At 39.0% G+C, this 10900-nt stretch overlaps 1 pseudogene; it reads right to left on the bottom strand.

Moving 5' to 3' along the window:
* Window positions 1–2342: 2342 nt before the first annotated feature.
* Window positions 2343–3331, bottom strand: LOC115944739 (succinate dehydrogenase [ubiquinone] cytochrome b small subunit, mitochondrial pseudogene; annotated as a pseudogene).
* Between the last annotated feature and the right edge of the window lie 7569 nt (window positions 3332–10900).

Here is a 10900-nt window from a genome sequence, read left to right as displayed (position 1 = left end):
CTAAAATCTGGTTTCATTGCGTATTTTTATTTTTATTGATTTATTGATTTATTTTTAGTAATCTCTACACCCTACATGGGGCTTGAACCCACAACCCCAAGATCACAAGTCATATGCTCTTCCAACTGAACCAGTCAGGTGCCCCCCATTGTGTATTTTTTAAAAAATACATTATATGAGAGGCGCTCTCATGTGGATTTTTGATAGAATATCAAGATGTCTTTTTCATGGTCATTTGTCTTGTTAGACTTGTGTCTCAGGCAGTGGGAGAAGATGCAGCCCAGTTCTTGATCACGAGTGAGGAGGAACGGCAGGGAGCTCTCAATTTCACAAAGGGAACAAAGCTTCATTTATAGCATGCCACTGCACATGATAGAATTTCATGAGTCAGTCGATAAGGATAATTAAACGGTGTAGGTCAAGGACTAGATACAACCATTCAACCTCCTTAAAATCCATTAAGCAAAAGCTTGAGAAACATCATTTGAAAGCAGCAATATTAAATCACTGGTGCATTTTTAAAAGTGCCTTATTGCTGCTAAACAATGTCGAGAAAGTAATAAAAATAAGAGCCCAAATCCTCAGCAATATTACTTTACTTCGAAGTTAATTTTTTGATAAAGTAATAACCTTTTTTTCTCCCCCACTGTGTGAATTCCTTACTCTTGTGCTTTGTTCCTGTGCTTTCCTCTCCTTGGGCTGGCTTCTCTCCTCTTCAAAATCCTTCTTCCAGGAAACATGCCAATTTCCCCCCCACCTTTTTAGCACCGAATCTTTTCAGCACTTTTCATACATAGTTTCTTCTAGCACTTTTTAAAATATCAGCTCTATTGAACTATAATTTACATAAAATAAAATGTACTTATATTGAACCCAAGTTTGTTGGGTTTTGACAAATGTATACACTGCTATCCCCATCACCACAATCAAGAAAGAATATTTCCCTCACCTCAAAAAGTTCTCTCATGCCCTTTGCGGTTAATTTCCCCACACCACCACCACTTTTGTCCCCAGTTACTGCTGGTCACTATAAATTAGTTTTGCCTGTTCCAAAGTTCCACCTAAATGGAATCATGCAGTTTGAACTCTTTGGTGCCTGGCTTATGGGGCTCTGCATATCGTTCTTGAGATTGATCTATGTTGTTATGTATATCCATATTTTGTTCCTTTTGATAGCTGTGTTGTATTCCACTGTACAGATAGACCCCAATTAGTTGATCCATTCACCTGCTGTTGGAAATTTGGGCTGTTTCCAATGTTTTGCTACTGTAAATAAAGCTGATATGAACATTTGTGTGCAGTTTTTGTGTGGACATGTATTTTCATTTCTCTTTGGTATATACACACACATATATACTCACATGTATATATAAATATATATATATGCACACACACATACAAATACATATGACTGTACGGTAAATGCATGTTTAACTTTGTAAGAACACTGCTATTTGTAGTGGTTCTACCATTGTGTATGCCCACTAGCGGGGTATGAGATTTTCAGTTCTTTCACATCCTCACCAACACTTAATATTGTTGGATGTAAAATTTTTTTTTTTTAAAGATTTTATTTATTTATTTATTTATTTGGGAGAGAGAGAATGAGAGAGAGAGAACACATGAGAGAGGATAGGGTCAGAGGACGAAGCAGACTCCCTGCCGAGCAGGAAGCCCAATGCGGGACTCGATCCAGGGACTCCAGGATCATGACCTGAGCCGAAGGCAGTCGCTTAACCAACTGAGCCACCCAGGCGCCCGGATGTAAAATTTTTAAAAAATTTTTATTATATAGCATTTTATTTTAAAAAAATCTTTATTTTCACATTAGAAATTCCTACAGTGGGACGCCTGGGTGGCTCAGTAGGTTAAGCAACCGCCTTCGGCTCTGGTCATGATCCCAAGGTCCTAGGATGAGTCCTGCATCGGGCTCCCTGCTCAGTGGGGAGCCTGCTTCTCCCTCTGCCTGCCTCGCCCCCTACTTGTGCTTGCTCGTTCTCTCTTTCTCTCTCTCTGACAAATAAATAAATAGAATCTTTAAAAAAAAGAAAAGAAATTCCTACAGTGGGAAAATAATTTATTACTTACAGTTTTATATTTGTGGACAGATCATTTTAGGACAAGTAAAATAAACACATTTGAGGATTAAGTTTCATTTTAGAATCTGTAATATTTTGAGACATCTCTAAGGGAATCTCTTCCCTACATGGAGCTTCTCCAGGCTCTTCTTCCTGGGATTTAGAAATTAGTAATGTGAAATATCAGTATTTCCTAATTTTAGTTTCCCTAGGACATATAACCATCAGTAACTGGTATCAACTGAATAGAGAGAGGAGTTTTCAAAAATTAAACACTGACTGATTTTCTGCAAAGTCTTTACTTGTGAATTAACAGTCTTGCCCTTTCTCCACCATTCTCAGGACAAAAACAGAAGTTTGATCAGGTATTGATAGTAATAAAGCTGAATTCCCTTCAAGAATTTGATAAACTAAGAGGCAAAAGCTCATATATAGTGTTTAGTTATACTATGAGTTCTGTGAGAAGCTGGGAGACAACCCCATAAACTCAGCAGAATAAGGAACTCAGTCTCCAAATTTCTTGGATACAATTCCTCTAGAACCTTTTCCTCAGAGACTAAATTCTAAAAAATAACCAGGTGATCAGAAGAGGCCTGTCTTACCCGTGGGCTTATCTGTTATTTCCTCCTTATTGTGAGTTGAACGGCATGACCAAGCAGAAGCAAAGGGGTGTATAATCCATTCTCAAAAGGTTGTAAGTCAAAAGGGCAGAGCTTCCAGAGCATGGCAAGAGCTTTGCAGATGCCCACATCATGATAGTTGAAATAACAAAGCCCAGTGAGGATGGGAGCAGAGAGTGCCAAAACGCCTGCCCCGGCAGCTGCCTGCAAAGCGTCCCCTTCAACATAGTAACCATTTGTCCAAGGTCCCAGAGCCAGGATTCAAATAAGCAGCTGGAATTAGGCCCAAGAGCAAAACACTGACCACCCTCTCACCAGTCCGGTGGAGAGAGGCAGCCTTAGAACCGGGACGGTGGTTTGGTGACAGGTCACTGTGCTGTGTTCTACACCATCCTGGGATAGGTTTGTTGTGGAGAAATGCTGAGACATGAGCAGGTCTGGCCACTGGGATTCATGGAGACAGAACTTGGTCCCCTTGTGCACCGCACAGGACACACAGCCTCCAGAGACTCACCATCGATCGCTCTTCTGAAGGCTCAAGGTCACCCCCAGATTTAAAAATGTTTGTTACTCTAGTGGCTGTGTAGAGGTATCTGATTGTGGTCTTCATCTACATTTGTCTGCATGCTAACGATAGCATGTTTTCATATGCCTGTATTGTCTTTTGCGGAACTCTGGCACTGTATGCAGTCTTTTTTTCTATTTCTCGAACACTACTAGCTTGCTCCTCCTCACCGGCATTGTTTTGCTTTGCATTTAATTTGAAATTCTTTCCCCAGATTGTCACAACTGACTCCTTCTCATCAGTGAGATCTCATCTCAAATAACACCTCCTCAGAGACACCTTCACTCTTCATCACCTTACCCTGCTTGGTTGTTTCTAGAACACTTTTATAACTATCTGCAATTATCTTATTGACATATTTGTTTACTTTCTATCATTTTTACATCTATCTCCATCAGGATGTAAACACCACAAGAATGAGTGGGTCTTTGCCTGGTTCATGGTCAACGAGGAAAATGAAACCATACAATCAAGGACTGGACACAACCATTCAACCTCCTGACAATCCATTAGTTGAGAGCCCAGGAAGAATTATTTAAAAGCTGCAACATTAGATTGTTGGTGCATATTTAAAAGCGCTTTATTGCTGCTGCTAGAACAGTGCATGGGCCCCTGTAAGTGCCTGATAGGTACTTGCTGAACAAATTGCAGTGTAGATTTCACAAAGTGCTCTCCTAAGAGTCCCACTTCAATCATCATTTATTCAACTCACATTTGCTGAAAACTATGGAAATATGCCAACCATTATGTGGATATAAAGAAGAATAATTTTTCCTACTCCTGACTTGCTTATGATCTTTTTTAAAAAATGAATTCTTATTGCAATATTAATGTATGTTAATGATAGAAAGTTAAATAGTACAGAAGAAAAAGTCACTGTTTCTCCAAGCTCAAGACTTCTTCTCAGAGATAACCATTATTAGTAGTTTCCTTTGTATCCTTCTAGAATGTGGATAATCATACACATGTGTACACACACATAGACATACATACACACACACACACATACTCCAAAATGGCATCATAAGAAAACATAGTTTTAAGTTGCTTATGGTCTTATGGTGGAGACTAGGGTTGCCAGACTTAGCACATAAAAATATAGAGAGCCTAGTTAACTTTGAATTCCAGACAAACAACAAATAAAAATTTTTAGCATAAGTATGTCCCAAATATTGCACGGGATATACTTCTACTGAAAAATTATTTGTTGCTTAGCTGAAATTCAAATTTAGGCACCCTGTGTTTTACCTGACAACCCTGGGTGGATGCAGACGTTCTAAGGGATAAATTACAATATGGTGCTATATTTGTAGTAACAGAAGTCAAGACACAGGTTGAGGGACCACAGAGGAGAGATTGACTCGCTCCATCAGGCAAAAACAGGAAAAACAGACATTTGCACAGGGACCCAATATACGAATAGGAGGTTGATAGTTGGAATTAGAGAAAAATGTCAGGAAAGAGCAAATGCAAATGAAAGAGCTGTGGAGAGATTGGGCAGGTTTGGAAACTAGTATGACATTTAGTGTTAGAGAGGTTTTAGGGCCCAAGAAATTTGTGGGGATAAAATAGCTGGAATAGGAAGAAGGTAAAGGGCAGGTAGGATCAGATTATGAAAGATTCTCTATACAAGTTAAGAGAAGAGTTATTATTCTAGAGACTGGCATTTGCCAGACTCTTCTTAGCTCTGCCTTTAAAAAAGAATTCTGGAACCCTTTTATAGAAATATATAATCTTGCAAATCCTTTTTGGATTTTTAAAATCACTTTTATGCTATACTGTAATTGAGTGAACTAAAGCAAAAATATATAACTATGGTATTACAGAGTTTATTTTAAATACACTCCTTAATGTCAGTAATATATGGAGACAAATCTTACCTATTCCCCAATTAACAATGAATGCATGCTGTTTAATTTACTTTTAATTCTGTATTATGATTTTTCCTAATAAATTAGGATGTGACATATTATACACAGTGTTTGGCTTTGAGGTCAAGTATATACTAAAGTGTGAAAGTGAAATTTAATTTTGTCCTATATCATCGGAAAGAGCTCAGGTTCTTTTCATGACCTAATGTGTGGAATTCTTGCATTTTTGCAGCTTAAGATATCAACAGATTTGTGTTTATCTTTTAATGTTTTGTTTCTTAATGACAGGATAGGAGACAAGGTTTCAAACTTCTCTTGGTAAATAACACATGGCAGGTATGCACAGTATTTACATCCAGTGAATTAAATTACATTCCAGCCAAAGGGAAAATAATTGCCGCTATACTCCCTCTTTTTAACAGTTTTTGTAATTACTTGATGTGCCTTCAAAGCTTTTGATAAGAATCATGCAATTTACAGATCTATTGAAGTTCTACACGAGGCAAATTAGTATTATTATAGTTTTTTCACCCCACCACCTTGTTATATTGCAATATTTATGTTCTACAGGCTCTTTGTCTTTAACCAATGGTTCATACAGCTTAGTGAATTATAAGGCTAACATTCCCGAAATCACCATTCATATCAGAAGACAGAGACTTGCCTACACATGTTCTGTCCCAGTCTCAACTCATCCTTCCCTCAAGACTAAGCACTATCTTGACTTTATGATATTTGCTTCCTTATTTTTCCTTACAGCTTTATAGCCCAAGTGTGCTAGACTTGAAACTGAATTCTGTCGTTTTGCGTGTTTTTGTTTTAAGGCTTGATTTTTGAGTCTTAATTTACAGGTTTCCTCTTTATCTCTCTTGTTTTTCTCTTTGCTTATTTGTTCTAGAAACATGATGATCACTCCTATAGCTGCCCACAGCCTGGATTTGCTGATTATACTCCCTTTTGAACATGTTCTTCTGCTCTCTGTTATTCCTATAAATCGGCATTTGGTTCTTGAGGCTTAGTCAGACTCAGATTTAATTGTTTTAGTAAGATCATTTCAGAGTTGGGGGTATATTCTTCATTAGGAGGCACATAATGTCCTATTGTCTCTCTTTTATGCCCTGAGCCACTATAGATGCTTAATGTTCAGATGATTTAATCTTTAGGGGTTGCAAAAAGTAATATTCCCATCCTCGCATTTCTTCTTCATTTATTTGTTGGAAATCATTTATAAAGAGAAATTTTACCTCATCTGTTATTTGATTATGTAGTATATAGTCCATATAGGAAAGGCAGGTTAAAGAATTCTTTCCTTTCACTTACTAATTTTCAAAATGAATAGCATCTCCAAGGTGACCAACTAGCTGTGTGTGTGTGCACACGTGTGCACGCACACACGTATGTATGTGATAATGAACTCATGAATTTCAACATTATTGATGTGCTCAGACCTCCCATAGATATTACCCTTATTCATCCTAAAATTGTCTCATCTTTGGGACAACTCTTCAAGTTGGCTCCCAAGTCCTCAAAAGATATATTTTTGAAGTCTGCTAACAACAAGAATCTGGATGTCAGAAAAGACCACAAAGGAAATAAGAATTTTGCAACCAAAAGGATTTGGTTTGGCTTGCTTTAAGGAATTTTGTTCTGTAGTCTGTGCCTACTGTATCTCACTGGAAATTGAATTTTCTTTAATACTGTTAGTCTCATACCTGTGTGGGTGGCAAGATTTACCAAAGACAAGCACTGTTAGAACGTGAATCATAGAAACTCTACCTGACTTTAAGAGAAATAAAAGGTTGTCTGACATCCAAACTATCTTTCTTGCTGGGAAATAACCACGACTGGCCTTGAAGAGGAACCACCCTCTCCTCTAGGTGATGCATAGCTGAGCTTTGGCATAATTCAGTCTCTGGAGCACTGTTGCTGTCTGGGTCCATTTATGTCCTCAAGCCTCTTTGCCCTTAATTGCAGCTTCTCTTCCTAGACTCTGTGTTTAACCCCTTTGAGACTGTTTAGTATAGGGAAATGTTTGATTTTTTCAGTGAAATATTTTAAACACACAGAAAAACAAAAAAGGGTAATGTTACAAACATCTGTCACTATCTAAAATTCACAGATTTTTATTATTTTGTCATATTTGCCTTAGGCCATTTTTAAAAAGACAATATTAAGCATATGGTCCTCTTTGTTCTCTACACTAGCCCTGTTGACCTCTCTCATTCTAGAAGCAACCACTGCTCCAGTGTTGATGTATTCTCCCTGTGCATATTTTTATGCTTATGTTTTATATGTACATATCTATGAAAAATACTTAGAATTGTTGTATGTTTTCAAAGTGTTTATAAATGTTATCATACTGTATGGCATCTCATCCACTAACTTCCTTTTCTCACTGAACATTTTGTTTTTGGAATCTGTCTATATTGATATATCAAGTTTTTTGACTTTACTGGTACATAGTAGTCCATCATTTGCATATACATGAATATATTTATGTATTCTCTTATTAATGTAAACTATGTTTCTCGTTTTTCCCTATTGCAACACAATAACATCCTCGAATATGCCTGTAGGAGAGTTTATCTCGGATTATACATAGAAGCAGAATTTCTGGGGACACAGGGTATCTTAAATCTTCAACTTCACTAGATACTGCCAAATTGCTCTCTGATGTGGTTTTATATATTAATTTATATGCTCATCAGCAGGGGTTGAAAGTTCCTATTTCCCCATAGTTAGTGTTATCAGACTTAAATTTTTGTCAATCTGGGTGCCTGGGTGTCTCAGTCGTTAAGCGTCTGCCTTCAGCTCAGGTCATGATCCCAGGGTCCTGGGATCGAGCCCCGCATTGGGCTCCTGCTTGGAGGGAAGACTGCTTCTCCCTCTCCCTCTCCCTCTGCTTGTGTTCCTGCTCTCGCTCTCTCTCTCTCTGTCAAATAAATAAAATCCTTTTTAAAAAAATTAAATATTTGTCAATCTGATGGGTATGAAATAGAACCTCATTGATGCTTTAATTTTTATTTGCCTGATTACTAATGAAGTTGAATATCTTTTCATATATTTGTTGGCCATTGTTTTTTTCTTTTTTTTTTTTCTGTGAGTTGTAGGGCAGTGCTCTTGAAAATGTCAGAGGGTGCTGACTATAATGGGGATAGTTGGGGCAGGAGGTACTACACACTGATGGTCCTCAGTATCCTTCTCCTCAATTTATGTTTTTACCTTAAATCCATTTGCCTTCCCCTTCTCCTGTGCATTTCTTGTGTCAGATATCCAAGAGAATAATATAAGGCAGATCAACTAGACTAAAGAGGAAAAATAAGAAAACAAGCTCAAGGGGAGACATAAAAAGAAAGAGAACAGAGACACTGGAATCTGTTTGGGCTTACACATTTAGACTTTGGGCTTGCCTTCATACTCCTAACTTTGCTTTTCAGCATCTCCACTTCTCTCTTTACAGTCTTTGAGGGTATGTCTTCATTCTCTGGTGCTTTGGGTAGATGAACAGATTATTCCCAGAGGCGGACAATGTTGTGGGGAAGAGTGGGGCTCTGGAATCAGCTACTAGTTTGATTTCTGGTTCTGTCACTTAGTAGCTTTATCCACTTGAAAAAGTTTATGAACCATCCTAGATTTCCTTTCTTCAAGATAGCAACAGTACCTACTCCATAGTGTTGTAGTAATGATTTATGAAGTTAATATATGTAAGTACTAAGAACAGTGCCTGGGGCACAGTAGGTCCTGAATGTCAGTTATAATTAATCATTGCAAAAAAACACATAAGGAAAAATATACTATATGAACTCAATGTTCTTATCTTGGGTGGAGAACTTAGAAAGTTCAAATGACATTCCTATAAGTAGATGTGATATTTTGCATGAATGATAGACATAGCAGTAACTTTAGGGTGATTTAAGTGAAAATGATTCAAGTGCTAACAGAATTTCGGCTTGGTGTTGGGGAAAAGATGACTGTATTATGAAAACTTTCATTCATTCATTCATTCATTCATCAAGCATTTATTTTTTTATTTTTTTATTTTTTTTAAAGATTTTATTTATTTATTTGACAGAGAGAGAGACAGCGAGAGAGGGAACACAAGCAGGGTGAGTGGGAGAGGGAGAAGCAGGCTTCCCGTGGAGCGGGGAGCCCGATGCGGGGCTCGATCCCAGGACCCTGGGACCATGACCTGAGCTGAAGGCAGTCGCTCAACCAACTGAGCCATCCAGGCGCCCCTCATCAAGCATTTATTATGACTTATGATGGACCATGAGCGGATGCCCTGTACAAGACAATGGGAAAATAAAAAAGTTAAACGATACTTAGTATCTGCCAGTAAGAAGTTGAGTAGGGGAGGGGCACCTGGGTGGCTCAGTCATTTAGGCGTCCAACTCTTGATTTCGGCTCAGGTCATGATCTCAGGGTCCTGAGACTGAGCCCTACCTCGGGCTCTGCACTGGGCGTGGAGCCTGCTTGAGATTCTCTCTCTCTCCATCTCCCTCTGCCCCTCTCTCCCCACTTGCACACACACACTCTCTCTAAAAATAAAGTAAAAAGAAGAAGAAGAAGAAGAAGTTGTTGAGTAGGGGAAATAACCACATAAGTAAATCAATTAATTAAAAAAAATTTACAAGGGTACAGTGGGAGCATAAAAGAAGGAGTTGCTAATTCTACATGAACATGTTAGGAAAGCTTCTATAGAGAAGCAAGGAAAGAGGAGGGAGACTTCCCCAGTGCCTTTCAAATTCCACAGGTAGCTGCTGTTGGGCTGAACCAGTGGGGAGCTCCGTGGTTAAAGGTGGCATTGGAAGGAGAGCCTGGGAACATAGTCAAGGTAGGAGGGTGCTTGAACCATGTAGTCCGTGGAGTCATCGCCAGGTCAGAGATGCAAGGTAGTCATTGGGAGGATCCAAAGTCATGGCCAGGATTGTGAAAGCATGGTTCAGGGCAGCGCCAAGGCCTATCTGGCAATAATCAGTGGAGTTGGGGGTACGGCCCAAAGAAACAAGAGGAGGTTTATTATCCAAGATCGGGCTGGTGATTTAGGCTCATTTAATCAACAAGCCTCTTTGGCTGTGCCAGGTGCGAGCCTTACCTCAAGGAGTCCTGCCAAGTTGAACAGATGTCAGTTAATTTGCCATCTCAGAAGTCTGGTTTCCTGGTTATTTTCCCATTTTATTCTAGTTCACATGAGTACTCTCATCCTGAGCACAATTTTTGCTAATATGTCCTAAAATTTAAAAATCTTAAGAGTCTCATTTCCATTGGGCCTTATTTAGACATTAAAATACCTGAGTTACCTATATTATGTGAAATGGGTCCCGTGGAAATTGTGTTTAGTGGTTTTCATATAAAATTGCATCATCCTGGGGCTCCTGGATGGCTCAGTTGGTTAAGTGTCTGTCTCCAGCTCTGGGCGTGATCCCAGGGTCCTGGGATTGAGCCCCGCATCGGGCTCCCTGCTCAGTGGGGAGTCTGCTTCTCCCTCTCCCACTCCCCTGCTTGTGTTCCCTCTCTCTCTCTGACAAATAAATAAAATCTTAAAAAAAAAAAAATTGCATCATCCTATTCAAGGGCTTAATGAAGGATTCCAGGGGAAGGGGACCAAACTGTGATGATTCGATGTGGAGGGTGGCCCAAAAGGAGAGTTGCTTGGAGTCCCAGCCACTGGATTCATGGGCCAGCTTTAAATGCTAAAAACATGTCCAGAACAGACATCAACACCAAATGCATGCCTGCCAGAGCTGTGGCCATTTGGCAAATAAC

Source organism: Leptonychotes weddellii, chromosome 1 (assembly GCF_054177405.1).
Source record: "Leptonychotes weddellii isolate Sample4059 chromosome 1, ASM5417740v2, whole genome shotgun sequence".
NCBI lineage: Eukaryota > Metazoa > Chordata > Mammalia > Carnivora > Phocidae > Leptonychotes > Leptonychotes weddellii.
This window is presented reverse-complemented; position numbering and strand designations above follow the sequence as displayed.